Genomic DNA, 7,554 nt, shown 5'->3' on the forward strand with positions numbered 1-7,554 from the left:
GTCCACTTGTGTAGTGTTCTAACTTCTGAAGCAATTAATATCATATTTCTCCCTCTATTTTTTGTTGTTTCAAGTGCACAAAGCATGAATCCTACATTTGAAACTTCTACTTCAACAAAAATCATAACTTATCACATGATAGTTTTCACAAGATCACTTAAAGAACCCTAGGTAACATTAGGAAACATCAAAATGTTCAAAAATTATTATTTTTAGAAAATAATTTAAAAACAATCAAAGTGACAAAACTAGGATAAGAATCAAAGTTCGCAAAATTATTAAATGAAGCAAATTTATTATTGACAAGAAATTAGTGATTTTACATGCTCATAAAGAATGAGACACGTAAAAATTGAAAGATCAACACCATAGTTAAAAATAACTACTGTCTACTTGAAATCATCAATTATAAACCTCATTATCTTATCAAATTAATTTAGGGCCCGGTGCAACATTCAATTTGTATCCATCTAAGTCGAATTTCTATGTAACACGACTTAACACCTTTCACATGAATATGTATACATATCATGTGATTTTTGAGTTCCCTAATAGTTTTGAATTGATAATTTTTTTTATACATATCATGTGATTTTGAGTTCCTCGATAATTTTAAATTGATAATTTCTCATTTCTCTTCATTATAAGCACTAAAGTACATGTATTTATTTAGGTCTATACCACAACTTTTGGGTTGTTTCCATTATTAAAAGTGATGAATTTCTAACTTGGATTAAAAATATAACATATAGATATGACTAAGATAGTTTTTTTTTTTTTTTTTTTCACTTCTAGAAGTTTAATAAATCTTTCTATTTAAGCACACAGGAATGGAACAAACCAATGTTTTCAGAACCGGACCGGTGATCGAACCGGAAAAGTTACCGGTTCACGTTTCACTGGTCGGACCGGCGGTCGAACCGCTATCGAACCGGTGACGTCATAAATATATAATTTATATATTATTAAAATTAAAAATAATTATAAAATTTTTAAATATATATGAATAAATTAAACATCAATAATATTATTTTATATCTTTGATATTATCAAATTAAATCATATTAATATTTTAAATTTTATTAAATGAAATATGTATAATATTTAAATGTGAATATATAAAAAAATGAAAATTTAAACTAATTTCATAATTTTTAAAAATATTATATTATTTTTATTTAATATTATAAAAAAAATTTAAAATCTAATATATATTGTTTTGTTTGGCATATTAGTTAATAAAACGCATGTAGCCGAGTGGTGCCTTAGGTGGACTATAGTAAAAGATTGGTCCAAGGTTCAAATCCTCTTGGTGGAGTTTTGTTATGTTTTTTTTCATGGATAAAGCAATCCCACATCGGAAAATGAGAGGAACAAGGAGTTAAATGACTCCTATAAAAGCCATCCTCAGCATTGGCTTGGCATGGTCTTGTGGGCTAAAAAAGCCTACAGTAATTGGAGTGGGCATATGGGTTGTGTCATAAGACAGACCCAACATGGAATCCTTCATTTCATGCTTGCAATGAGAGGGTAATGTTTTTATTTTGTAATTTTTTTAAAAAAAATTAAAATTATTTGAATCGACCGGTTCCCTTGGAACCAGCCAGTTTGTCTGGTTCACCGATTGAACCACTGGTTCGAGCGGTTCAACCCCGGTTCGATCCCCATTCGGTCCAAATGACCGGATCGGACCGGAATGGTGACCGATCGACGGTTGGACCGGTCGGACCGGCTGGTCCGGTCCAGTTTTTAAAACATTGGAACAAACACATAATTGCTTAGAGGTTACTATAATTAATTATGATGAATAACTTGATCAAATGTACATATGAAAACAAATAGAAGTAGCGATTTAAACCTAGGAATGACTCTAAACAACTAGCACATCATATAATATTCAAAACGTCTTTACTTAATCATATCATTTTATGAACTAATTAAAGTGATTCAAGTCACATAGAATATAACTAAAACTCAAATCAAGCATGTCAAAATAATAAAGAATTGAAAAACTTTTAGGAAAACAATAATTAACAAAGAATTAGTAGGATCTAGACCCTATAATCTCTAGAGAATTCTCTCCCTAAGTTCAGGATTCTAGAATCTAGAATATCCAATCTCATTTTAGGGTACAACATTCTCCATCGATATGAGATTCTAGACTTAAAAACATGTAAGCTCTCCCTAAATCCAAGACCTAGTCTCAATAAAGAGAACTTAAGCACACTAAACATGAAGTCCTAAAAAAAAAAAAGAGAAGAAGAATAAAAAAAAAAAAAAAAGTGTTAAGGACTTCTAAACTGATATAGCACTAGGGATAAAGAATGTGATACTAAAGATAGACTCTATGTTATGGAAAAAAGGGTGTTATCTATAGGAGGAAAAGATTTTCTAAGAAATTAAATCCTAAGAGAATTTAAAAGAATGGATTTAGAATTTGCTAAGCTTGTACCTTGAAGTGTAATTAAGTCATATTTTTTTTTTACTCAAATTTACCTAATTTTAGGAGTAGTATTACTAAGACTCTTTCCTTTCTTAGACCTAGCGTCAGAACTACTATCTTTCTTAATATTCAAACTTTGATTTTTATAGGAATATTTTCTTTCAAGTTAAAGCAAGAATTTACAATAACACTAAGTTCGGTATAGAACTTAGAGAAGGTCTCCCTCTTCTTTCATTTTTATGTTTTCGAATTTAGTAGTAAACATTTGCAATTTTGACAACTTCATTGTGAAAGTGCCCATATTGTTATCACTAAAATATCTCAAGCTTTCTCAACGTATTTACAAGTTGTGATCTCATTAGGAATGACACCATTGAAAATACAATAAAGGGCTTTAGCATTGATTGAAACCCTCATGATACGATGTACTCCACTCTTGCTTGGACTTTAATTCACTTATTGGCCTTCCATTCTTATCAACAAAAACTTGGTGTAATCGCTCGTATCCATACTCTCTCACCTTGCTTTTGTATAAGAAAAAAAAATCATCTAGACTTTCTAATGGAGGTAATTATTCTCATTAAAGAAATGGTGAATGATTACTACCCAAAAGTGCCATTTTACACCTTTAAGTCATTATGTTTTAAGCACTTTTGTGTAGTAATTCTTCACCTTTATTCCAATTGGCATGTTAAGGACCTAGCAATGACTTCTAATCATATTTGTGGCTAGTTTTAGTGTTTTGACATCTTTTTGGATCATTAAGACAAGCCAACCAAAGAAGAAAATCAAAGAAAATCAAAGAAAAGCAAAGAGAAGCAAGGAGGAAATCAGAGGACAGCAGCTGCAGTCTTCTTGGGCACTTTTGGAGCACTTCCCGAAGTCCATTTTTTACATGCCATATATCATTTTAAAGCTAAAGAAGTTAAGAATCCAACGCTTCAAACCGTGCATGATTTGGAGCTGAAACGAGGAAGTTATGGCCTTCGGAAGAAAACTGCTTCAGGTGTGCGAAAATTTCGCACACCCCCTGAAGGTGTGCGAATGGTGTGCGAATTTCGCACACCCCCTTCAGGTGTGCGAAAATTTCGCACATCCCATGCGTGGTGCGAAATCTCCTCTGTTTTTGCCGACTCCACTTTAGATATTTTCTTAAGTATTTTTTGATGTAATTTCCTTTCTTCTCCTTGTAACAAGCCAATGAAAAGCTTTGCTTTTGTAAAAACTATATAAGGGGTGGAAATCACCTCTTGAACCATGTAACACGGGTGTTAAGCTTAACACTTAGCAATATACAGAGCTCTCTCATTTTCTATTTTCTCTTTCTTGGAAGCCAAACAACCTCTGAGGATGTTTTCTCAGAGGATGAGAGGCTAAACTCTTGGTTTCTTGGAGTGAAGGAAGCTGGGTGAAAAGTCCAGATGCAAAGGTGGAAAATGCTCGTGCATTAAATACAGGTAGTTGAAGTTCATGAATGGCTTTTAAATCCAAAGTTTTGCTTTAAATCCCTTAGAATCACTTTGAATGACCAATACATGGTAAGCTTCAGGTCTTTATGGATGCTTATTGCTAGATCCATATTAGTCCATTAGTTATCATGTACGAGCCATTGGAAAGTGGTTCAAGGTGAAGACCTATATAGTGTCTAAAGCCATTAATGGACCTTGACTACCATTTCTATTGATTTTTATGGATTAAATCTTCATTGTTAAACCTATACCGGTTCGGGAAATAACTATAGGTTAAATCCCCAATGCGAGGAGAAAAATCCGAAATTTTCCACTTTGCATTCTAAACTTAATCCTAACAATCCTTAGCTCCGAGAAACTTTCTTTCTTCCATTTTTAATTAGTTTATGTTAATTTAGGTTCAAACACTTTCAAAACAAATTTTATTTTCTTTTAAACTTTAAGTTTTTGATAAAGGAAATCATTGAATCCAATTTCTAATCTCGAGTATATCACTGGTAGAATGAAAACCCATCCCAGAGTTCGACCCTAGAGCCACTATACTATAGTAGCTTTGCTACACTAGTATGAGGTCATAGGTTTTATAAATGTTTTTGATTAAATGACCCGACTGGATCAATTTGCGCGAATCAGTGAACAATGAATGAAAATGTCAACTCTATGTGGTTCCATTGATCAAGACTTAATAGCATAAATGGAAAAAAAAAAAGTTATTTTTTAATACTTTTACTTTGATGTCACTTAAAAGTTTCTTTTCTTGATTAATGATAAAATTGAATAGGTAGGTCAAGTGAGATAACCCCAAATTCTAATTTTTAATCAAGATCATTCAATTTATTATTGAATACATCGATGATGAATAGAAATTGAATAATCTTATATACAAGAATGATCAATAGCATCACTTTGACATGAGATATAACATAGAAAAACCACATATTGAGTTTCTTGAAAACTCTATTGAAGTAAAAAAATTATGAATGGTCAATCAATCGTACCACAAATAATCTACTAAATTTGAAAAAAAAAAAGTATATAGTTTTACCTTGTTTAGATGGGTTTTATATTATTCGGTAGACGAAACCTCATTATAATTATATTAATTATTATTATTATTATTATTATTATTATTATTGTTATTATTTGCTATGGAGAGCAAAAATCTATCTTAAAAAACAATAGCCAAAATACCTCCAACTCTCCAATTAAAATTATATTTATTAAATTGAATAAAAAAAAATCAACTAAACATCTTTTAAATTATGAAATCGCCCATGCTTTACAAGAGAAGAAAAAGATATTTAACCAAAGCTACCAAATGAAATCGCCCATCCACCTACCGCCTTGTCTCACCTAATCATAGAGTCCCCACCCATACTACAGAAACGTGTACAGAGAGAAGCAACAACGGAGAAAAAAATGAACTAATAGATTTACAAGTTGATGAATGTTGCACTCACGATGGTGATAAAGATGAAAGAATGTTGTTCATGACAATGGACAGTTCATAGTCGGTTGTTATGGAGGCGTTGTTACCATATACAATTTTAGGAATTTATATAATTGAGGACTCTATTAATATTAGCTGTACAGATTGGCTTACCATGTATAGATGTTGAATATTAGGAATCAGTTAGACTCTGTGTATAGATGTTGAACACTAGGAATCAGTTATACTCTGTGTATAGGATATACTTCTGTGTATAGATGACACTCATGGAATAATGAAAAAAGAGAGGAGACTCATAGAGTCATTTTTTCCAAAATGTTCTCGGTTTCTCTTAGGTTTTCTGAGTGTTTTGACATGGTATCAAAGCGGGTTCATAGATTACCTATCTTTCACATTTTTTTTTCTTTTTTTTTGCATTATCAACGCCTTCTGAGTGGAGTTGGTGCTTCTTGGAGGTTTCGACACTTCCTGTTGGTGCATTTTTGGTTTTTGGTGATTGCTGTGGGTGTTTTTCTGGGTTTCGATCCCTTCAGTAGTTGTGTTTGAGGGTATCGGCGCCGTCTGTGGTTGTTTTTTGGTCTTTTTGGTCTGGGCTCTTGTTTTTGGCGCCTCTACTGTTGATTTTTGGTTGATTTCGGAACTTTCTATTGAACGTTTCTAGTTCCAGGGTTTATCTTGGCAATTTCTGTTCCAATTTTATGGTGGGCTATTTCCTTTGTCTCTCGATTGCATCATGTCATCAGATAAGTTGGAATCGTTTCATATTCGATTTATTGGCAAAAATTATTGTGCTTGGGAGTTTCAATTCAAATTATTTGTCAAAGGAAAAGAATTATGGGGTCATATTGATGGGAGTAATCCCGCACCTCGTGATGCCGAGGCTTTGTCTAAGTGGAAAATTACGGATGCTCGGGTTATGACCTGGATCCTTAGCTTGGTTGAACCTCACCTTGTTCTCAATATGAAGCCTTATAAAGCTGATGCTGCTATGTGGAATTATCTCAACACGGTCTACAATCAAGACAACTCTACTAGGCGTTTTCAATTGGAGTATGAGATGGCTAATTTCACATAAGAAAGTCTCTCAATTGAGGAATATTTTTTTTGGTTTTCAAACTCTTTGGACTGATTATTCCGACATTGTTTATGTTAATGTTCCCACTGCAACTCTCTCTACTGTCCAAGCAGTGCATGCAACCAGAAAGCGAGATCAATTCTTGATGAAGCTACGACCCGACTTTGAAATTGCATATTCTAATATGATGAATCGTCATCTTGTACCATCTCTAGATGCCTGCTTGAGTGAACTTCTGCATGAGGAGCAACATATCGTAACTCAAGCTACCATGGAACATAGGACTAATGTTAGTGCACCTATTTTTGTGGCTTATGTAACACATGGGTGAAATAAGGGTCGAGACATGCGTGTTGTCTAGTGCTTTAGTTGTAAAGATTTAGGTCATATTGCTTGGGATTGTCCCAAGAAGTTCTATAACTATTGTAAGAAACAAGGTCATATCATCTCTGTTTGTCCCATTCGGCCTAAAAGGAAGCAGGGTACTGCTTATCATGCCTCTATTGGGGCCTCTAGTTCTGCTGCATTGCCTATTGTCTTGCTGGTTGTTCCTATTCTTGCTCCTACAACCTTAGCAAACCCGAACACACTCACTCCTGAAATGGTACAACAAATGATCATTTCTGTTTTTTCTGCTTTTGGGCTCTTAGGTAATCATACAGTTTCTTCTAAGCCGTGGTATTTTGACTTTGGAGCCTCTAACCATATGACCAATACTGTTCTTTTTTTGTCCAATGTTAGAAATTATGATGGAAATTTGAAAATTAACATTGCTGATGGCAATTCTCTGCCTATCAGTGCTGTTAGTGATCTTTCCTCTTTCTTAACTAATGTTTTGTGTCTCTTGACCTCTCCACAAATCTTATTTCTGTTGGTCAATTGGTTGATAATAATTGTAATGCCAATTTTTCCCGTTCTGGTTGTGTGTTGCAGGATCAAGTGTTAGGGAAGATGATCGCGAAGGGGCCTAAAGTGGGACGACTCTTTCCTCTTCATGTTTCTCCTTTCACTATTATTCCTAGTTTCCTTTTACTTTCATTTGCATGTAATGTTGTTGGTTTTGGAAATAAGACGTGGCATAGACGTCTTGGCCACCCAAACTCTGATGTCCTTCTTA

The sequence above is a fragment of the Vitis riparia genome, chromosome 4 (genome assembly GCF_004353265.1).
Source record: "Vitis riparia cultivar Riparia Gloire de Montpellier isolate 1030 chromosome 4, EGFV_Vit.rip_1.0, whole genome shotgun sequence".
In the NCBI taxonomy this organism is placed as follows: Eukaryota; Viridiplantae; Streptophyta; class Magnoliopsida; order Vitales; family Vitaceae; genus Vitis; species Vitis riparia.